This window comes from Coloeus monedula (assembly GCF_965178545.1).
Source record: "Coloeus monedula genome assembly, chromosome: 9".
NCBI classification, from domain to species: Eukaryota; Metazoa; Chordata; class Aves; order Passeriformes; family Corvidae; genus Coloeus; species Coloeus monedula.
Window position 1 is genome coordinate 2,040,379 of NC_138789.1, and position 24,267 is coordinate 2,064,645.

General features: G+C 40.7%; 1 protein-coding gene across 6 annotated transcripts in view; it reads right to left on the reverse strand.

Moving 5' to 3' along the window:
• RABGAP1L (RAB GTPase activating protein 1 like) overlaps nt 1-22,066 on the reverse strand; it is a gene marked incomplete at its 5' end in the record, with an annotated part of 238,535 nt that extends 216,469 nt beyond the window's left edge. For 4 of the 6 annotated variants that reach the window (XR_014226648.1, XM_082287051.1, XM_082287048.1 and 1 more), the window contains one exon: nt 21,975-22,066. Of the gene's footprint in view, nt 1-20,124; nt 20,207-21,311; nt 21,407-21,974 lie in introns of all 6 variants that reach the window. The other 2 variants (XM_082287049.1, XM_082287050.1) reach the window with 2 other exon arrangements.
• Between the last annotated feature and the right edge of the window lie 2,201 nt (nt 22,067-24,267).

Here is a 24,267-nt window from a genome sequence, read left to right on the forward strand (position 1 = left end):
ATGTGAAGATACAGATTACCTGAAGACTAATTTCCCAAAAACTGCATACCAAAGTGTATGCTCTCTGCATAAAAACCTTATTTAGCAATTGCTTATGTTAGGGGCTTTTGTTATCCTTTAGATCTATGGGTGGTGAAGTCAAAAATGATACTAAACCACAATCATTTCCTTCTCACCTAATTTCCCTGAAACCACCTGCAACAGTTAAAATTAACTACACCAATTTAAAAAATATAAACACAAGCCACAACAAAACTATAATTATTATGGCAACCAAGAACAAGTTTTCCCATGTCTGCACAAGAATAAAAATAAATCAAGAAACAAAGAAAAAGGGCAAAAAATTAGCCTATACATTACAAATTCGTACAAAAATACAGAGCTGAAACACTGCAAGCATGCCAGCACGGGGACAGCTGTTGTAGGTATCCACCAAAGACAGCATCACCTACCTTAGCTCAGAATGTCCTCCCTGATTCCTTAGAGAATTAAGAGCTGGATCATAGACTTTTTGTATTTTAAATGCATCTATGTTTTTGTACTTTCTGTGTCAAAAAAGAGACTTTCAGACTTTATAAACTTTATAAAGAACATGCACTTCTACATATGGTCTACTTCCATTCCAGTTTCCTGAAAAATACTACTCTGGCTGAGTGCTGGGATACACTGTGCTTAAGACTCAGAGTTCAGGAGAGTCACACACAGCACAGGGGGAAAAATCTGTGACTGTCACCTTTGCAAGACTGGAAGGTGCCCAAGGATGGACAGCTCAACCCACATCTGCTGTGACCAGGAACAAGAAGAGGTTAAGCTTCACCCTGCCCTTCCCAGCAGCACCAAGGAGCAGAACTGCACCACACCTGCTTCTCTTGCAATTCCAACCACCCAGTGATCAAGAAAAGAATGCTAACTTAGGTCTAGCTGTAGGGGACCACAAAAACAGCACATAAAAGAACCAAGATGTGCATGTTCTCCACCATTTTGAACAGGAGTTACTTATGATGTTAGCCAGAAGAGAAAGTTTAGCCATTTCAAACCCAAAAGGCAAGTGTGGGAACTTCAACAACTTTCAGTACTGTAGTATTTTCTATCATTTTTGAAACTACAGTCAACATGCTTTTGCCCTTTCAAAGACATGGCTTGGCATAACTTACATGCAACTCCTCAAAAAGCTTTTTCCTCTCCCTAACCTAGCCACAGTTCTACCCACCCACCCGGTGAGGGTATTACATCTAGGAATCCCAGAAAAAAGAATTTGAGTTCTTCAGATAACTGACTTGTACAGCACAAAAAATCTTCTCAGAAGTCATCTTATAAAAAAGCCACTAAACAGCTGGAATATTCAGAGAGCAGCTACAAATTTGGATGAACAATTTCACATGCTCTGACATCTTTTGTGTCTCCAGACTAACCATGAACTCACAGGGAGGAATATTTTCCTGACAATTATGACATCTCAGCTCCACCCCACATACATCATGGACTCACTGCTGCAATAGGTTTTGTTTCAATTTTTTTAAAGCATCTTTGCTTTAAAGATTTTCTTGGCAAGAAAGACAAGGTTTTACCACACAAGATTTTAAGTATGTTACAAACAGTTTGTTAACTCCATGTGTTTTTAAACAGGTGCTGTAAAAACATTGCTGAAGAGCTTGTTTGCAATGAACAGCAAGCCTAGCTCAAAATATTAATTTCAAAGTAAATCCTCCATAGGAAAGTGAAGGTCAACTATTACAGAACTCTTTGAAGGCAATGAAAGGTCGCAAGTTATGGCCCCCAAATACAGCATATCCTGAGGAATCATCATCTTTGCAGTGACAGCACCACTGGAGAAAACAGCAGAGGTGACTCTCAACCACATTAGGGGCAAAGGTCCAGGCTATCAGAGGCCTCTCTTCCTCCCACCTCACAACTGTTATTGCTGGACCTGATGATGACAAAAATGAAGCCTCGACTGCTACCAGCACATCTGCAAAAAGAAGGGATCACAAGATATCCTATTTTGACAGTTCTTTGTGTTTCAGTCCATTTAAGTTTAATTTTTGGGCTTACATATGGGAGAGTAACGCAGAAACTCCAATGCAAGATGGTTCTACTCCACCTATTATCAAAGCCAAATGCAGGTTGCTAACATTAGTTTATCGCCAGTTCTTCTTTCTGCAATGAAGAACCAACAGGAACAATGTGAACTACGAAATATTTTCTGTAGCAGTATCTCACTAACAAAATGAGGGAAAATGTACCATTTGTAAAGCCAAAGAAAATTAGGATAACACAACTAAAGAAGCACACTGACACACTAAATACTTGTTCTTGCCCCATGTGGGTAAAGGGAGTTAGGAGAACTTCTACTTCCTAAATATTAACCTGAAAGTAACGAATATATATTACAAACATCAGATGATGGCAAGGAGCTCCTTATTCAGATCAGATACTGCAAAGCATACCATACACATTCTTGCAATTACTTTTGAGTTACAAGGCCTTTAAGAGTGTACTCCAAGCTTGCCTTTACAACCAGCTTACACCACCACAGCCAGTGCAGACACATCCCTTTTTCTACATACAACTATATTAACTGAATAAGTTAGCACCCCAGAACCCCTAATTCCAGTCCTTCATTACAGACTATTCCAACCTCCTGTCAGTGTTACCCAATCCCACTGCAGTACAAAGCAAGCCACTAGAGCTTCAGTTTAGCAGTAAAACACAAATACAAGCAGATCAGGCATTCAGGAAAAGCTTTATACACCATATTTTATTATCAGTCTTTGACCAAAAAGAGGTTTTAATGCCAGAGACAAACTAAGCACCAAAAATCACGAACAAGTCATTTTTTCAAACTAAACAACTTCAACTCTGACATGAACTTTACTCAAGAGTATAACTGTGATTCTCATGAAGATTATTGAGATTTGCACCATCTTAAGTAGTAAGCTACTTAAAGAGAAAAATTTTCTATTTTTTCATTATAAAGACACATTATCTAACACTTCAGCTAAGTGCTTTTGAGGAAAAGCAGTAAAAAGAATAAAAACCTCTCTAAAAGAATCATGCATTAAGGTTATTTGAGGAAGGGAAAAACATCTGAAGATTTTTTTACACTTTAGTAACAAGAAGAGACACACATGCATTCTGGACTTCCCAGTCACCTGCAGTCAGTGGATGATTACTGTCACTTCCCTTGTGTCATTGGCTCTAGTCCTTTTTTTTTTTAATCATTACTGAATTATTCACTTCAAATCCCCCTTTTCCTACAAATGTAAAGAAAAAACAACAGTTGACCTACTAGACACGAACAAAATCTAAGAAGAGACCCCTACTACTAAAATCAAGCACCACATTTTTTTAATCGTCCTTTTTGATTAAAAGTTTCAAGTTAAGAACGTAAGAATTTCTTTCTGATTGCATTAGTCAAGAACATACAGACAGTAGTGCAGTCTACAAGTGCATCGGGTTTACTCCCTGATGACCTCAGCAGCTGAATGCTGGCTCAGAAGCCTGAGGGAATGAGGTTTACCATTTGATTTACCAGTTTCAAGTTTCTGGGAGGGCAGCAACCAGCAGTGAGGAGCTGACAGTGAGGGACAGGAAAGACAGCAAATACAATGCACTTCAGCTACCTCCCAGTTCCTTAGTTTAAGCTGCTGGTGGAGTTCAGTTCCAAATGAAAAATACACTCTCTGTTCTGCCAGTGCTGATCCAAGGATTGAAACCTCACACCAGATGGTACCTTCCCAAATCATCAGAGCCAGGAGTCAGAGCTGCTCCTCCAACAACGCCTTCCAAAAGACAACAACAGATTCTGCTGTCAAAGTTCTCTTCGCAGGAGGAAATACTGGGAAGTGTGCACTACTACTGTGAGGAAGTCAACGCTACAAAAGAGGTACCTTGAACAGTCATGCTGGTTCCTATAGAGAAGATACTTTTCCCCCCCACTTTGGTGAACAATATCACAAACACACACACACAAAAAGTCAGGAACAGATACACAGGAGGAAATTTTTCTAAACTCAGTGAAATAAAGCCTCCTATGATAAAAGAATTAAAATTTTTAAAATAAGAGTTTTAGAAAAGGTTTTCTGGCAAAAAGATTTTCGAACCAAAGAACTTTTGAGACACAAAGAAATTATGCAGACATACTTTTAAGAGAGAGTGTGTGTGGAGGTGCGGTACTGTGTGTGGATCTTGCTCCAAAATATATTTTAAGCCATAGGGACAATACAAGGACTGAAGAAAAACTGTTGCTTTTCTCTGTGAGCTTTATCATGTAGATTGGTCAAGCCAACCTCTCTGATGTACATCAGTTCCCAGTGCTTTGCTTATACAAAGTCCTGGGTAAGAGGTAACTAAGCGATCCTACTTGGACTATACGTGTTTTGGGACCAGTGATCAGAACTTACCTTCACATATGTACAGTACTAAACTGTGGAAGGCTCAAACCCAGCAGCTTCCCCACTTCATTCCAGTAAGGCATCCCAAGTTCACTACAGCTCCCTTTGTAAAGTAGCCTAAGTGATTAAAGAGCAAGAGAAGGTGAAGAACAGTGACCCTAGAAAATTCAGAGCATTTCAGCACTGGATCAGAGTACGGGACACAGGATAGAAATACTTCTGATTCCTTCCCTCCACAACTCTTCCACATAATCACACTGAATCCAGACTTGCAAAAACACATCACAGAGAGAACACAAATGCCTAGGTAGGGATGTATGTCCATGGGATTGCTGGGCAGAGCAACACAGGACAAGGCATTGCTGGCAACACACACTCATCATCACAGGAGAAAGAATCAAAGGTTCTGGAAAGCCACTGACTTTCCAGAAGGAAACTGCTTTGAAGACCTGATAGATTCAAATCTTCATCTAAAACTGGTCCCCAAAAGTAAACACAATTTTAACATGAATCAGTCTTCTGAAGCAGTTACCAGACTTTTTTATGTTTACTTCCAGTTTGTGTTCAACAAATATTTCAAAGTTACTGCTCTAGGTCACTGTTGGTTTGTGGAAAGAAAAAAAAATCCTTTGCTTCAGCACTATAAGCACCAAAAAAATCAGAAAATGTGGAGCTATGAAAAGAAAGCAATTCAGCAAGATAAATGTTGACCTATTTTCAGTAAGCAACAAGAAACATGTTTTGAAAGGAAGTTTCTCACCTGCTTGAAAGGAAACAGTCAAAAGCAGGCTAATTCATACTCTTTTTTAGCAGAGAAACAAAATCATCCTGTATTACAGACAGGCTTGTATTAAAGGCAGCCTTCAAGGCCATACAGTTTGCCTGACAATCTCAAACTGAAAAAAAAAAAAAAAAACCAACTGAGAAATAAGTTATACCTGTTTTCAGAACTATGATTCCTCAAGAGAATCTCCGGGACCTTTGTGAAGAGGAAGGTCTAACTGAGCTATGCAGAAATTCATCTTCCGCTAACAGAAGTCTGAAGTAGAAATATATACCAAAAGGCATGCTTTATTCCCTTTTTTGAGCTACAGGATACAGTGCATGACAACAAAACGAGCATTAAGCTAACTGGACTTGCAATCACTCCGTGACTCAGATTTCTGGATTACTGAAGTGGGGTGGTGACACTCTACCTTGCCCCTCAGGGGACAGGACCCTGACAGTTCCACATGCACAAACACATAACCAAGGGTCTCAGCCACAGCACCTTCTTTTAAGAAATGTATCAGAACTATGCATTCCCCTGGCACCCACCCCACGAGCCCTCTAGCTTTAATGGGGGATGCCTTCCCCAGGAAACAAGATGTGCTGCAAATACACAAAGCTTTACCTTTCCAATGCTTCTTCACTGGAAGACTCAACAACCTGGTAAAATTCCGTATTATACTCTATGCTGAGGCAGTACAGCTCACCATCTGCCCCAAAACCCTTTCTCCCCTGACTGAGTGGACACACATGCAGAAGAAAATTCTAGGTGTCATAAAACCAGTTTGTTTAAATCTCACTGACCACAACAGCACTGTTATTTTAATTTCAACTTTAATGTCAACTTCTCTCTGTGTAATCTTTTTATGAGAAACTGTCTCTGTGCTCATATTAAAAACTGTTTTATTACCCATAAATTGTTTCCCAGTGTCTTATCTCTGAAACACTATGTAAAGCACATAATGGAAAAAACAAACAACCAGTTATTTGGCCTACTGATACTACTTTCCAGGAATAAAATCAACTTAATAAGCAACAGAGCTGTATCACTGTATTTGAAACACATACATGTATGTATATAAAAAATCCTTCTTATTTCCCCAAAAGCACTGTTAAGAACAAACCTCTTTCCGAAATTTAAAAAAAACCCACCACAACAACAACAAAACAAAACAAAAAAACAAACCCATGAAATATAAAGCAAAAAAAACCCACAAAAATGTAACCACTGACTTATTCTGGCAGCACTGTCTCCTCTGACAAAGCAAACCTCCACTATGTAGCCAACAGCAAATAATTAGTCTGTTCATGATGGCAAACTGTTTGGAATTGTTGTACCGGCTGCCTAGATACAGAGGTTTTTCCAGATTCTTTTTACACTTCAATCTCACAGCCAAAGAATAACAATTTAAGGAAAACAGAACCAAAAGAGAACTACACAAACAAGAAAATGTCTGTTCTCCCTCAAAAACATCTGCATCTCCTCAAATAAATGATAAGTAGCACTCGTCAAACACATCTCAGTGTGAATACTGAGAGATTTACTGTAACGGAGAGAAGCAGCTTTCCTGACTTGAATCTCTGTGTTGCACATAACTCACTGAACCATTTAAATATTACACAGTCACAGTACAGAGCTGCTTGAGGGAAAAAATACTGCTTTTATTTCTCTTAAAGTTTAACCCACCAAGGTGAAGAACCCTTGCAGAGGCGTGGTGCCATATGGTTGGTACTGAGCTGGAGCACGACTTACAGCTAAACACAGCAGCACCATCCCTCCTCCTCAGCAGAGACCACCACTCACTGCAAGTTAAAGCTTTGAAGGAAGACAAGAGGCAAACTGAAAGAAAACCAAACAAACCACTGATCTCAACCCCCCAAATTTACATATGGGGTGGCAGAAGCATCATGAACACTAAATGAAATGCCAGGTAAGTGAAAGCATGCCAGGTAAGGTGCTGGCTACAAAGGCAACCTCCCAGCAAACTGGGGGCTTCCTTCTGTTTACTTGTACAATTTGAACAAGCAGGAGTCCTGGGTGACAAGCTACACCTTAGACAAGACAGAACTAAAAACAATGTTGGTGGGATTCTCTCGAACCATTATTTAAATAAACTTTCAGGCCTAAGATTTGTCCACACACAGCAGAAACATCAGTAGAAGATTACATGAGCACACATGCTTTGTGCTGACACAGACTGATTCATGCTGTTTAAAAGCATAGTTGATGTTAGCTTATCCAATTAGTGTTTAACCAACCTAAGGAAATACATTTTATTTTCAGCCACTTCAGAGAAAAACCTTTCTCCTCTCTATCTATTCCCTTCCAAAGAATAACAAGTAAGTGTTCTTCTGCTACTCTATAGAGATGTTACTAGTCTTTATGTGTATCTTATTAAAAAACCAAACAAAACAACAAACCACACTTTATACATCAAGTTCTGGCAAACACGTTTACTCATTTAAGCAGTAGCTCATTCTGCCTCAAGGATAAAGCAACTCTAGTACATTTTCACACTGTTTCCCTGACACCAACTAAAAACGAACACTTTCATTTCTGCAGCCAGTAATTCATTTTTAACTTTGGAAAATATAAAGTAGCAAATAAGAGTATGCAATTTTTCAAAGCTGGAGTTTGGCAAACCCAAGTTGCTTATTTTTTTTCATTGTGACATGAAGCTTGTAGGCAGCATTCAAACTGAAACCAATCACCAGCCAAGTTACTGAATCGTACGATCACTCACACAAAAAAATAATGACCTATATTCCAGAGGAAAGCAGCAGCATAATGCAATCCTTGTTTTAAGGAGATTATTTAATGGTTTATTCCCTAACTGTAAAAATAACAGTGTTGCTCTGATGCAGTCAATGGAACAACCTCTGTCCATTAAATATATTGAGTATTTCAACCAGGAATTTTCTCCACATGCTACAATGTCCAGAAATAATCACATGATGGAGAGCAAAAGAGACCATATGGAAGAGCAGTATGAGCCAACGCAGCAGTGATCCCAAGGCCAGTCCCTCTCTGTGCCAAACAAGTGCCTTATGCTGTGTCACAACGTCAGAGAAACCCACCAGAAATCCTGATTCACTGCCCTGCACCGACCACCTGCAGAGGTAGTAAAATCCTCCTCCCTCAAAGCCAGAATTAGAAGTTATGACAATTATTACCTTGAGGTTTGCAACATGCATTCTGGGAATATTAGGTTTTGCAGATTTAGCTTGACATCACAATGTTTTGTTCTTAAGCTCATACCAACTGCAGAGAGTATTTCTCAAAAGCTGTTAACCTGCAGTCAGCGCAGCACTGACTGTGCGATGGACTAGACAATGCTCCATGGTCCTTTCCAATCTCATTCTCTTCAGATTTTTTTTTTTAATCTTAAGCCTTTCATTCTAATAGTTGTCAAAGGCAATCACAAGTTGTAAATGACTAACAACACTAGGTGCCTTTTTCATAGTTCAAAGATTTTCCAAAATTGCAAGGACTATGAGTTGTGATTAGATGGCTGTATCGAGACTTCGGCTGCTCTTGTATCAAAACTGTAGTTTCAACAGTGTCCCCAATACTTAATAAGCACAAAACCCCCTTCCTTTGTAATATGAAACAAAATCAAGCTTCTTGGTAAAAATAAAATACTCCCACATAAGTCAAATATAAACATTTCCATTTATGTTGAAAACAAATTTTACATATATTTAAAACCCTTTAGGTTAGAAGCCAAGATTTTACATTATCACTTGAACATCTACATATTTAGATATAACATGAGAAGATGGAGTGAGAAACCACAGTTATTTTAAAGACCAAGTGAAACCTTCTGAAAGTTACCTGCTTGAAGCTGAGAAATAAGGAACAATGTGCATGACAACAAAAAGCCACATCAAATGACCCTCCCTCTAACCACTGGCCCTCCCAGTCCTACATATGATGAAGTGTGCTGGTTCAACTACCACTCTAATTTTTACTTACCAGTGAATTCTCAACGCACTCCACATGCCAGAACAGATCTGCTGGCATTTCACATTGCTAGGGCACATTTTTATAAATATATTAAACAATGCAGCTCTGTTGTTAATTCCAAAGGCCTTGACAGGTCTTCGAAAAATGGAGAATGGAAATGCATAAAAGACAGTGAGACCATTTCCTTAACAGAAGGATGATCTTCCATTGGTAAGAAGAGGTCAGTAAGAAATCAGACATACCTGGTACCAACACACCACTTTATCCCCCTAACCACACTAGAATAAAAAAACTAAAGGCTTTCCTTCACTTCCTGCTTTTTTGGTTTTTCCATTTGAAGTTTGAAGAAGCAAACCACTTTGCTCATGACATGGATAAAGAGGAGAAAAAAAACAAGGTTTTCCTCAACATTCAGAGCACTGTTAAAAGTCTTTCAAATTACCTAAACTTCTCTAGGAACTGGTATGAGCTATGCATATGAAAGCTTCTGGAAGACAGGCATCAAGGAATGATATGGACCTTCTTTAACTGAAAGAGATTTACCGTTTTTTTAAATGACAGTGTGTTCCTTGAGACTATTTCTCCATGTGATCAAATTCACTAATCAAATTATTTCAAATTCATTCTTTAATTCAAGTAAGAACTGCAGCTTGGAAAGGCAGTATGAAATCAATCAACTAATCCCTATACAAAAACTTGCTCATGCAGTTAATAAACAGTTAAGAATATTTTGTAATTTCCACCAAAAAAAAATACTTGATCTAAAGGAAGTATCCTTCAAATCTATATGAGCAAGCAATTGAAAACGCTACACAAAGAAAGATGTTTCTATTGTACTACCTGCCGTTACTTCCAAGTCCAGACCCAGGGATGCTGTGGATATACAATCTCACACTGCCTACTACCTTGATTTTCTGCAAATGCTGTGCATAATGTTCCCTTCCAAACCAGATCCTGAAAAGCTTAAGCAGTTCTTAAGATCAGTATTTCCTTCAGAGACTGCCTGAAAAGGGTAATAGGAAAGAGAACACATGCCCTTTTTCCAAGACACGATTTCTCTTCTATTCATCCCAGACATTCGTAATGATCAGAATTCATTTTTCATCCTAAAGGATTAAAGAAAAAACTAGCTTTAAAAAAAAGCAACCAACAACAAACTCATATAATCAAAAGACAGGTAGGATCATTTCATCACTCTGTGTTACATCCTTCTAAAAATTCCTTGAAACTGCTACCAAACACATCTCAAAGTATTACAGAAGAGACTCAAAAATTCACCCTCACGTGATGATTACAAGAAAGAAAGGGTTTCAATAACCAATTAAAAATCAATTCATCTGGGGCTGCCAATGAAAGTTTTCCATTTCCTTTTGCAGTTTTTTTTCTAGTAATCAAAACTAGCAAATGGAATTGCTATAAAGGACAAAATCTATGTTAAAAACATCAGACCAAAAAGACTTGTCAGATCCTTCTTAGGATTAAACCATCACTGGGCTCAAATAAAAATGGCTCAATTTTTTTTTTTTAATAAATAAACTTTGCCTCTTGGCCAGGTTACCATTATGTAGATCTTATGCACCTCACTTACTAAACGGAATGAATCTCGCCAATTATTTTTGGTCTAAGCCTCAGGTTAATCCACAACAGTCTACAAAAATCAGAAAGTAAGCTCTTGCTGGGGAAGTACCTCTAAAATAATACAATAAGCTGCTTATATCATAACTGCAAAAATCTTGCAAAAAATACAACAGAAGTCATTAATTTTCTTGATGCAATTTTCCTGTCTCACACTAGCCAACAATCATGAACAAACCCAGTACCTGTCTGTTCAGACAGGCTATCCAGAGCAGTTTGAATTTTAAGTGTTTCATCGTATTTCTAGTTTGATAAATTCACTTGATTGCATAAAACAAGACATGAGAAGCCAAACATCTGTATCTGTGATTGCTATGCCTTTCATCCTTTCCTTTTTTTTTATCAGAGCCTCTCTCTCAAAGTTTCAGAGAGCTTCCCAAATATTACCACACTGTACCACCAGCTTCAACATAAATGATGCATGGTTTTCATTAAATGTAGATATGAAAACTTACTACCCACATTTACATACTGAACACTTCCACAAAATACTTTCACTCATGGAAACAAAGAGAGGAAGTTACAGGCAGCTAACCTAAAAGAAAAAAATCACAGAAAGGTGAAATAGAACAGAAGGCCATGCTCTATGAAGTAGTTATATAAGCCTCTTTTCCACAACCTTGTTTTAAGCATCCTACCTCTGTCTCCTTGAAGTGAGAGTGTTAAGTTATGGACAAGCTACCGAAGTGTCAAACACAGTTGAGAGATTGCAACCACCACAGGCAGAGTGTCCCAAGCGGCCTGAGCCAAAGCAGGTAGTGCTGCCCCACCAGGAACAAACCCATGGAGTAAGCAAAGCATTTTCAATACAAGGAATCCAAACCTAAACATGAAGTGTGACCTAGAGGAGCACCAGCATCCCACCCCTCATCCAAGTCAGAGCTGAGTCTGTGCAAGCTCACCAGCTGGCTGAGTAAAACCAATGGTAACAACTGCACAACCGCACCGAGCAAACGTAGTATTGCTGTGGCACTTCACATGAATTTCCTGGGAAGTGCACACAATAACTCACCTGCTTTTTCTGTACTCCCCAGTAAGACCCCTGGAGTTCAATTACTGCCAAAATAACAAAAAAACAGAATCACAAAGGCCAGAGAGAGAAACTGGGAGGGACTGCTGGAACAAGGATCACTTGCATTTATCACTCTTATTATATACCCTTTGATTTCTCTGGCTACTACCAAAAGCTCGATTCGAAACCACACTTCAGCCTGACCCCTTTATGTTCAGTCTGACTCACTGATGCCTCAATATGATGAAAGAAAAGAAGAATCAGAAAGGGGAAGCTATAAGGGTCGAAGGCAACTTATCACTCCGAACAACTGTGGAGAACTTTCAGCTTCACCTTACTGTTTTGAAACCTGACAAAATATTTCCTTGGACATTTTGATCAACTCTTTTCCCCTCTCCCCCCACAGCTTTTATACACATCTAATAGGAATAAACAGTAAGCTTTTTTTTACAATACACAAGAGGGGAAGGGCACACACTGAAGCTGTAAATTTCTACATGGAGTTAGTTATTTTAGTGATGGTGGGAAGAAAATTAAAAAAAAAAAAAAAAAAAAAAAAAAAAAAAAAAAAAAGAGATGTGGATCATTTTCCTCATTGTAAAAATGTAAAAATCAGTCACTGACTTTCATTCCTTACTCGTTTCCTCAGAGCTGTTTAACAGTTATGTCCAAGAATAATTCCAGCTATCAGGTCCCAGTTTCTTGCAAGTTTATACTGCCAACACTGATTTTTAACAAAGAGAAGGGACCACTGTCTCCAAGGGCCAGTCTTCACCATACTGACTGATCCAAGCTCCAACTTAGCTTTTACTCTGAAAACAACTGCTGGCACACACAAGAAGTTCTCATCCAACTCCACTCCTGTTTTGCACTTAAGTTCAAGTGGAAGATGATGGTACTTAAAAGCTACACAGATTTCAGGAGTATCTAGAAGATGCAGGAGGTGAAAAATGGGCTAAGAAAAGCTGCAAATCTTCCTACCTTCTCTGCTATGATCACATTTGACTACACAAGCACCAAAGTGAGCACAACAAGGCACAGATCGCATACCAAACTCAGCCCCCATGCAGGGCTGCCACCAAACAGCTGTTTGAGAGTTCTCTTCAAAGTAACAGGAAATAATGAAAGTATACACCAGTGGAAAAAAATTAAATGAAGGGTTTACAGAATGAAAAAAAAAAAATTCCATTTTCTGCCACTTATATTTCAGATTAGTCAGTCTAAATCATATAATCTAGTATTTGTTTCTCAGTAACAGCTAATTAAAAAACTCCAAGCTTCTAAGGAGAAAAATACCAGCTTGCAGCACTCAAACTCTTAATAAAGGGAAATACACCAATATCTTACCTAAATACAAATCAAAAAACTCCAAATTATTTTCAAATTTTAGCCAGCTACTAAATTTCTCCACTGACTTCTAAATTAAAATTCTGGACCTTATATTTTGTATGTAAATACACACAGGGAGAGACAAAGCGCTAGATTAAGAATACTTGCATTTTGCTTTCACACTGATTTGCCTGCAGAGGCCTGAGCACTGAAAAGGCACAGCACAGCCTTCATCCTTAATTAAAATCTTGGGATGAAAATAAAGAGTTAGAAAACAAAAAGAAAAATAAAACACACTTTTAAATTGCAACATAGTTGTTAAAAATACAAATATGTATAAACATGTACACACAATACACAAATTTGTGTATTGCAACAAATCTGTGGATCTCAGAAAAATAATTTTGTCTAATTTCAGAAAAAAACCCCAGTATTTCGCATACACAACAGAAGTACAAATTAGAACTGTCTTACTATGCTGAAATAGCAGATAACTCTAGATCTCTGCAAAGTGCAGTTATCAAGTCAAAATATCTAAATTGAACCTCTTTAAACTGTTTTCCACTGGGGGATCTTCAGAAAAGGCAGATTGCTACAGAATTTATAACCAAAACATTCAAAACCACCTGGAAACATGCCACTCTTACACCACTGCTGTGGGAACCTAGAATGCAGAGAATATTTCTCTGCCTGTTTTGAAAGGTTTTACCCCCCTGGACAGTACTGGTTTTGACCTTTGTCCATGGGAAAATTTGCCTAGCCTCTGGGAAGAATTAGAATCTACACTGGTGAGAATTAGGTGATAGAATACCATGTGAGATTATCACAGGGTGAAAAATTTAGAGATTTTAGGTCTATTTGCATAGTAAATAGACAGAAGTAGAAAACCTCAAAATGGAGGATAAGTTGTAGTTAAAAGCTTCTTTCTCCTTCTTCATTAACTCCATATTTTGCAGCAATAGTGGTCTGGGATGACTGGATACAGAATTCCGCAGTTCCTGTCTACGTGATTTAGGAGCTTGCTGGACATTGGTAAAAAAGTGAAAATACCTTGTGTTTTAAGCTTTCATTGGGTAATTTACCTTTAAAAAGGCTGTGAGATCTTAATAAGTTGTCTTCTTGCTGCATTCTCTGCTCTGTGCTATGTCTAAGCCATGCCAGTGGCTTGTACTCCTTAGATAAGATTTAATAGACACCTATCTGGAGGCTGAGAAACACGAAGTCCCATTCGCCTCCTTTTTCCTCCTGGCAAAAATCTGAACGCCTCTCCCATCAGTGAAGACAACAATTAATGACATGGACAGCGTTACACTGTGGAAGCTCTAGCACCACATGAGTAATTGTACTGAACAGAAAAGCAAAGTATTCAAATATAAAGTACTTCTCAAATAAAACATTGTGGGGAACAGAGGAGGAAATTCATTTCTGGTTAAAACAAAAACCGATTTACCAGAACAGGACCCACTTCCCTAAACAGTAGCAAAGATTATCAAAATTAACCATACAATTAGTTTACACTAAAAGTCAATCCTTTGAATAAAATTCTTGGACAAAGCCTCAACTCTCACTCTTTTTCCTTCCAATATGAAAAATTAAGTCATACGCGTGGACAACTGCAACAGATCAGCATCTGCAATTTTCTTTCTACCCCCAAAAAAACCTGGTTGGGTGACCTAAGGTACATACAACACTCGTGACCTAATCAAAAAGGTCAGCAATACCTGAACTGAAAGCACAGCTACTTAACTTAACACCCTAAAAGTCAGAGGTTTAAGAATCACTTATCACTGACAAGAAGTGTAACCTCAAGACTATTCCATAATTACCAAGTCATTGTCTTCTGGAAACTTATACCATCACACCTTGCAATACAACATACAGATGTTCTGGTGATGAAAGAATAAATAAATAAATATATATATACACACACAAAACGTAAGAGACATCCTGACAACTGTGTTTATTTGCCTGCAAGAGAAGACCAGGGACTGGTCATGACTGGTTACTCAAAACTAATTCCTTTCATTAAAAGAATTACTACTACACAAGTTTTATACCAAGTGATGAGAAAGGACTTTGTTGTCAGTCACATTCACGCTGGTTTTGTTCCTCTCCTGGGTCACTGATATGACAGCAACCAAGCAACCTCGCTTCTAAGTCCAAGAGTAACATGGAAAACTTACTAAACTATTTAGCAAACTCCACTCTTAGATTCACTCACTGACTCAAATCCTGTTCTGACAGTTTCCTGCTTCTTAAAAACACCTTTCACTTTCCTTTTTTCTACCCTTTTACATTTTCTTTCCTAGTTAGAAATCATGTGGGAGATATCAAGAATTTGAGCAACTAAGACAGGAAGTTGTCCACCATCATTAGTAAAGAGCCTCACTATTCAAGAGTTTGCCAGTAGCCTAATGTAAAATGAACAATCACACGTGAAGGCAAATGTGCAGATTGTAATTTTACCATTAATTACCATAGTTACTGTGCACTGTTGCGCATCAAAGTGTAACTCCACTTCAAAATCTTTCTACTACACCAGAAAACACCTCAGGACTCCCAACCATGCTAAAAAGGGTATTTCTAGTCCAAACAGATACCAAAGCCCTATTTGGGCAGAACAGCCAGACCAGCAACTGACACACCCAAGGCTTTGACTTGATACCACTAAGTCACCCGAACACCAGCACAAATCACACTTACACCAGTTAGGAACCTGTAGGAAACATGAAGCACATGCTGAGGGTTCAAACTAACCAAGAACTTTGTTTCAGACTCTCTGTCTACACAGATTGTAACTCAAGAACTCCTTGCTTTATTTTTCTTGAATAAAAAATGCTTCTATTTCCAAACTTTTAGTTTATCACAGTGATTTCTAAAATGGATTTATGCCTCAACAAAAAAAATTAATTTCAACTGAAAGCATTCATGTACAGATGGCATCAAGTATTTCTCCACCCATATTGCTGCTAAATATTAGCATCTCCTTTTCAACTACAATACACAAAAGGGGAAGGGCATACACTGAAGCTGTAGATTTCTACGTGGAGTTAGTTATTTTAGTGAAGGTGGGAAGAAAATGAAAAAACAAAAAAGAAGAGATGCGGATCATTTTCCTCATTGTTTTGTCTCCTTGGTATAAGTTGCGATCTACATCTCAGGCAGGACCTGCCCCCTTATACAAGAGCTTGATAATGCCTCTTGCTTGCTTAAGGGGAACTGACATGTTTCATTCAAACACCACAAGCTGAGGTTAGAAACATTTATTAACCAACACTTAACCAATTTCGAAGTTTCACCTATTTACAGATATGAAAGTTTGATCTCTGCTTCAGAAGCACCCAGCAAGTAGATGCTGGAGAGGCTAGCCAAGAGGAGCCCAAAGACACAGGCTTTTGGATTGCATTAGGAAAAAGCAACATTGGCAGATGGAAAGGTAAGGAAGAAGTGTGCTCAGTGGAACAAGACACCTGTTAACAAAGCACATGGGATAGGATGACATACACACAACTCTTTTGCCCCAGTTTTCCCTAGTAAGGTCCACTCACAAGCCTTCCAGACCCTCGAGCCCAGTAGCAGTCTGGTGGAGTAAGAAGTTACCTCCAAAAGAGAAAGCTGAAGTTTGGAAGCACTTCAGGAAATTGGAAACATACAATCTATATAACCAGACAGGCTATTAAAGAATCGTGAGGGAGCTGGCCAGTGTTGCTGAGATACCACACTCTACCACTTTTTGAAAGGCCATGAGACTGAGAGAGGTTCCTTCTGACCAGAAAAAAGGCAAATACCAGACCCAATTTCAAGAGCAAGGAGGAGGATCCAGGCAGATACAGATCAGCCAGCCTGACCTAAGTCGGTGAAAGGATTATAGAGCAAATTCTCCTGGAAGGCATCCCTCTGCTCAAGAAGCACAGGAAGATGATGGGGAATAGCTGGCAAGGATTTACCATGGACAAATGATGCCTGATGAACACAAGAGCTTACTGCAAGGAAATGACTGGCTTAGCAGATGATGGAAGAGCACTGAATACAGAAGGCCATTAACAACAGCATCCCTACAGCCAAACTGGTGAGACAGGCACAGGGTAAGTGAGCAGTAAGGTGTTTGGGAATTTGACTGGACTGCTGAGCTGAAAGAACAGCCATCATCAGTTCCATCCAAGCAGCTGCAGTCACATCCCCTGGGGATCACCACTGAAACCACCAGTACCACCTGATGCCTTTACTAATCATCTAGATGATGGGACAGGGTGCATCCTCACTAAGTTTCAAATAACACCAAAGTGGGAGGAGTGGTCAGCTCCTACTCAGAGGGACCTGGACAGGCTGGAGAAAGGCAAGGCCTTGGGAAGTTCAGTGAAGGCAAGTGCTGGGTCCTGTACCAGTGACAGAACAACCTCCTGTGACAAGACGGGCTCAACACCAACTAGATAAAAAGTGACTTTGTCAGAAAAGTACTTGGAGATCCCAGCAGACAAAAGTTAGAGAACAAGTCACCAGTACATGCCCACAGCAAAGGCAGCCGAGCACAGCGGGGGCTGTTTGCAGGAGTCCAGGCAGCAGGCCCAGGAGAGGATCAGCGCCCTCTGCTCAGCACCTGTGAGCCCGTGTCTGCAGTGCAGCCAGCTCTGGGCTCCCCGCTGCAGGACTCACACGGACACTCTGGACCGTGGCCAGTGGCCAGGCTGGCCGGATGGCAGGAGCACATGGTGGACAGTGAGAGGCTGAGGGAACTGAGTTTGCTCAATCTGGTTAGGAAAAGAGCTCTAAAGAATCCTTGTTACTGTCAGCTCTCTGATGAAAGGGTGCAGAAGAGAGAACTGGCTTCTTCTGGATTATGGACACTGACATGTTAAGAGGCAACAGACACAAACTGGAAAGTAAATTTCAACTATCTTTAAGGGAGGGAGTAAACAAAAAACCACTGTGTGCAGTCAAATGTAGAAACAGATTACCCAGAAAGGTGTTAAAGGCTGTAACCATCTTATCTAAATTACTCCTGCTTTAATTTATGCAGGGAGCTGGATTAGATGACCTCCAGAAGCCCCTTCCAACCTAAATGACTCTATTTTAAGAATTTACTATTTGACCTGCCAATGATTCTATTTCCGAAACTCTCCTTCAGCAGGTTTTGCATCAGGTTTATTACTGTTTATCATGTATTTCAAAACTCCAGTTCTCCTGTACATACAGTAAGCCTACTCCCAGTGTTGTACACAGAAACGTACGTATCTCTTATCTTCCTGCCCTTAGGACTTCTTCCCTTTGTACGGCTGTGCTTCCCCCACAACCGGGGAACAGGTTTTCAGCATCAGAAAAATTTTGCACTTTTAAGCTTACCTGAGCAAAAAAACCCCAAACCTTCTTCAATATCGTGACTCATGATACAGGGATGATGAAAGTAGGAAAGCAGAGGCCTGTGACCCATCTCATTTTGTGGCAAAAGCTACTTTTTCCCTCTGTCCACTTCAAAACATTGGAAAGACAGTCGTCCCTGCTACTCTTTCCAAAGAGTAAGAAACACGCCATGAAAGACACAATCTTACCAGGGGTTTTCCACGAGGGCCTTTCTCATCTTTCAGAGCAATCTGTTTTACTAAGCAGATTTTGGAACCCCGTTTACGTATTTGTTCTGTTTACAAACAGTCACACCCAATAAACTAGTTTTTCAGCTTCACAAAGTCCCATCTGGGAACACTCCTGATAGCAAATTTAAATAAACACCTTAAAAGCCACAGAGGTGTTTCTAACAATCTACATATTGGTTTTGTTTCTTTTTAAAGTTAAGAATACAGGAAAAAGGTGAAATAAGTAATTTTCAAACATGTCGGGCTTTGTTTATGGACCAGGACTCTGTCAAAGAAGAAAGAATCCCTTCAGCAATCCAGGTTACAATAAAGGCTCCTTCAACAGCTGCACCAGTGTAACAGAGTAAGACTGAGACTAGAACAAACTGCCAAAGGTATGAATTTCAAAGAACACATCTTAGCAAAATACACTTGAAAACAACTTAACCTTCACTAAAAGGACACCTCCAGGAAGCTCAATGTTAATGCCTGAAAGGGGCATTTTAATTCTCACTTAATAGGCCAAGATTAAAATTCATGGGGGGAAGCTGAGAATTATTACAGGAATGATTAGTGTAGCTGGTGGCCCAAAGAGAAAATAAACCTACCATGGTGCATTTCCACGCATTTTTGCATCCTTTTTGTTAAAAATGCCTTTTTTTTTTTTTTTGATACCAAGATCAAGAGTGCCAATAAAACATATCAGTCCACTGGGTGAATAAAATGGGTATAATCCCATGACAAATTAATATAGACTAGAAATCAAAAAGTGTGTAATTACTAAGGTCAGTCAAGTCTGAAACAGCCTTCCTATTACAGCAGAGGTAACAGCAATATACAACTAATTATTTTAAAATTAGAGCTGAACAAATTTACAAAACCCTCTAACAATGCCAAGAACACTCCCTGAAATTAAGAACTCACCAAAAAGTTCAGAGAGAAGAACAGATGAACAAAGGAGAGAGAAGAAAACCACAACAATTTCTGTGGGCCCATGGAAGAACAGACACAGAGATGGCTCGAGTCCATTTAATGTTGTCAACAGTAAATAAAAAATTATACCATGGCTTCATAATCAATCTAAGCCAGTACTGGCAGAAAAAAAAGAGCTACCACCCTTACTATCATTGCCACCTTCACCCCAAGTAGCTTAAGTCAATCAAATCCACAATGTAGCTGCTTCCAGCAGCACTGGCTCGTGCTCTGAATTTACTGACCATAAAGCCAGGTCTCAGCTAAGGACCCTCACAACACCTGTGCTTGTTCCAGGACTGCAGTTACACTCTCTGCCAGCACTCTACTTCCTCCTTCAGACTGAGCCCATGACCACATGGCCGGGCAAGTGAGCTGGGTCAGGAAGTTGTTGTAACCAGAGTACCTCAAGGAACAAAAAAAAAAAAAAAGAAGAAATAAAAGTACAACTTTTTGACCAGCTTAGTTCTTTTTACTCACTTCCTGGCTGTGGAAGTCCCTTTGATGAGAGAAGGGAAGGAGCAGCCACAACTCAGACTGTCTTGAAATGCTAAGGAATACCCTGGGGGACACAAGAGAGCCAGATTATACACTTGCTCTTTTTGCAATGCCCTTACAAACACCACCAAATCTTACTCTGTGAATCACTTGTTAAAGGACTGAATGCTATTTTTAACCAAGCAATACATTTCACTGTAATCATTTTAAAGCAAACACTGCAGAACAATTTTTATAGTTCTCATACGTAAAGCCAAGCTGTTCACAGCCCCTGAGTCTTTTTGGAAAAAAGCAGTTACTTTAAAAATCCATCAAATAAATAAAACAATACAAACCCAGCATGATTTCCCACCTCTGCCTAAAACAGAAGGAAGTAGTGGAAGGCTCTGTCACTCACTGAGTTCTGGGGTCCATCAGCTGCTGCTGGCTCCTTTCCGGATACTCACTGGCAGCATTCTTACAACACTGGAGTCAATTAGTGCCTACTGAAATTGTATTTGTAGTCTTTTCAAGTTTAAACTACAAAGTAAGTTCTTAATCATATAACTAATACCATCTAACCCACATAAACAGAGTTAACTACAATCCTACTTAAAACCTCGGCAGAGGCACAACTTGCAGAACCAACCTTACGTGCCCAGTAAACCTTCATACAATCTGGAGCCAAGTTGGTCTGACAGGCAGTCAGGATTTGGCCTATAGCACAGAGGTTTGGTTAAAAAAAGCCATAGTACCTTTTCTGCACTTAAAGGGATAATAACATGTTGCCTGTACCGCCAACAAGATCTCTCTCTGGAAACTGAAAGCACACCTGCCCTTCTGAAAGTTTTAGCTGAAAACCAACGTGGTTGTGAGACTAGAGCTCGACACCGAAAGAGACAAGCAATGGTTACCTAAGCAAGTTATTTCTTAATTGTCGCTAGGTTTTTCTCTATATTAAAGAAGAGCTGACATTTTGAGTCTCTTTTTTTCCCCTCTCAGGCACACACTGGATGGATATACACACGCAGACAGCTGTGAAATCTGGTAGGCGGTGACTTACAGAACTATCAAACCGAGCAGTCTTAACAACACAGCTTTGAGAGTGACAGCAGGAGCAAAGTACACATGACACTGCAGGAACTTACACACGAGGAGAGTCACCAAGTCCATTTCACTCAGTGCCGTACCTGCTTCAGATGGTTTCAGCAGGTTTTCAAGTACTTTTTATCTAAAGACAAGAATTTTTGTACCAGCTCACGGGTCGGGAGAGAATGGAAGAGGGCTTAAAAAGCAAAGAAAAAAAAAATCACCAGGGAAAAAAAAAAAAAAGAAAAGAAAACCACCCCAAACCAAAACATAACGTAGGTGAAACTGACGCATGCAGATGGCACAGATTTAGGACAGTACTTTGCTCGTCTGCGCTCTTGGGAAGTGACTTCACTTTTCCCGCGGAGGAGGCAGGGAGATGAACGCTTCCATAGCGCTCTCCCTTTCCTAACCACGAAAACAACTTTATTTTTTAAAGCCTGCACTGCGTTCGAGCTCCTCTCCTCCCGGAGCGCCGCTGCCCAGGGAACTCCCCGCACACACACAAACACCGAACAACACGAACCGGCGGAACCATCACCCCGCGCCCCCGCGCTGCCCCGCCGCCCTGCGGGCCCGCGGAGGAACCACCTCAGGTCACCGGGCACTATCACCCGCCACACGGGGAGGGCCGGCGGCTCCCCCTCCTCCCGCGCCCGTTCTCCTGAGGAAGCGGCGACCTCCCCGCCTGCGCCCCTCGCGACACCCGCTCCGCTCCGCCCGCCGCGGCGGGGCAGGCCCGAGGCAGCGTCCCGATCTCTCACCGGTGCAGCCGGGCCGTCTTCCCCGCGCTGCCGCTGCCTCTAGCCCGGCGGGGCCGCGCAGCCGCCTCAGGGCCGGGACAGCGTCGCCCGCATTCCGGCGGCGAGAGGGCGGGCGGGTGCGCGCGCACGGCTGACACGGCGTGAGGGCGGGAGTGAAAGAGGGACGGCACCCGCCTTCCGCGGCGACAGCCCCGCCGGGAGCCCGGGCCGAGGGGGTGCACCCCGGGGAGGGCGAGGGGCCCCGCCGGCGGCCCCGCCCGGCGCGGCTTCCTGCCGGTGTTGGAGTCCTGTGCGGCCCCGTGGGAGTGCCCCCTCTGGAACACAGAATCATAGAATGGTTTGGGTTGGAAGGGGCCTTAAAAACCATCTCATTGCACCCTTCTGCCGTGGGCAGGGACACCTTCCACTAGACCAGGTTCCTCCAAGCCCCGTCCAGCCTGGCCTTGAACACTTCGAGGGATGCCACAGCTTCTCCAGGCAACCTGTGGCAGGGTCTCACCACCCTTAAAGGGAAAAATTTTTTCCTAATATCTAATCTAACCCTGCTCTCTAGTGGTAAGCAATTATTCTGTGTCCTGTAACTACATGCTCTTGTAAGTAGTTTCTCCCTCTAAGTTCCCTTCAGGTACCGAAAATCCACAATTAGGTCACCCCAAAGCCTTCTCTTTTCCAGGCTGAACGTTCCCATCTCTCTCAGCCTTTCCTCGCAGCAGAGCTGCTCCATCCCTCTGCTCATCCTGGTGCCTCCTCTGGACTCGCTCCAACAGGTCCATGTCCTTCCTGAGCTGGGACCCTGGAGCTGGAGGCAGGTGGGGTCTCACCTGAGCAGAATCCTCCCCTCTCCTGCTGCCCACACTGATTTTGATAGATGCTTCTTTCTCACCTGTCAGAAAGCATCCGGCTGGCACTGAAACATGTCAAAATCCTTGCCCATAACTGAAGGACAATGGAAGCAACCTAAAAATCATGGTGCTATTTAGAAAAAACGAGTTAAGTTTGCCTTCAGATTTGGAACTCTGGTTTCGCCAAGATTGTGTTTGCTTATAGATAGTGGTTTGGTATAGTTAAACAAATATTTTAAAACTAAATATCTATGCTTAATTAAATATCACCATTGTTTATGTTTAAATAAAATATGTTTAAATTACGACAACTTGTCTTATTGGGTGTGAAACAAATTACATTTAAATTAACCACAGCATTTATACAGCTTGTCTGTGCTCTTCACATTTCAGATGTAGTTCAGCAAAACCTTAAGGAATGTCAGATCACAGCCTTCAATAAAACAACTTTAGCATAAAAGCCAGTGGGCTGTGTCCTGTTGCCTCTGGGACAGCCAGACTGTCCATGTGGGTATTGATTTTAGGCTCTTTTCTTGACACTGGAGTCAAGAGGTTTATTTGTTCCATGGTCTTTTTTGAGCTGAACTGTTCTGACAAACCTGTCTTGGGAGCTGGCAAGGCAAGCAGGCAAAGGAGAGCATTTCACAGGAGAAAAAAAAAAAAAGCAGGACTGTCTGGCCAGCTCCCCATTTAAGAATTGTTACTATTTGTCTATAAGTGGTGTAAATTAAACTACCCTCAGATTACTTTTATCACATCACAGGTTCAGATAAACCACAAAAGCATACGGAAAGCAGAAGAATTCAGGGAGAGGAGAAAAATTATTTTACTGAATAGAGGAATAATAAGAACAAAGTATCCCTGGCACTGTACCCAGGCACTGCACACTGGTGTATCAATGTGGGTAATAAAGAGGAGGAACTGAAAGTCATTATATTCCTGACCAGAATTATGAATAAATGGTCATAACTGGTTATTGGAAATAGAGAGTTTGTTCAGGAAGCCTAGGTAGGAAAAAAGAGACATAAGGTACAGAACAAGTGACAGTATTTGGATAATGGCAAAAAGGAAAAGAACGGTCTCACAGCAAAGACCCATTAGCAACCCAAAAATGAAAAAGATAAAGTATACATGGTGCCTTAATTTGAATAAAATCATCCAAACCATAGAATTGGTGATAATAATTGAAACAGCATGGTAGCTACTCTGAAAGGATTTGGGAGATTATACAGCTGATAGTGGTCATTTAAGTTAATGACTCTTCAGAAGGGATGGAGAGAAAATCAGAGCAATGGACTTGAAGAAAACAAGTTACACCAAAGTTGCCATTTGAATGTCAAACCCCACTGTAGCAAATTAAGGAAAAGCACACTCTGGAAAGTTTTTCATTTCCCAGAGAATCCACATCAAGGCTGCAGCCAGGCCGCTGCAGTGAGAAAGCAAGAAAGGAA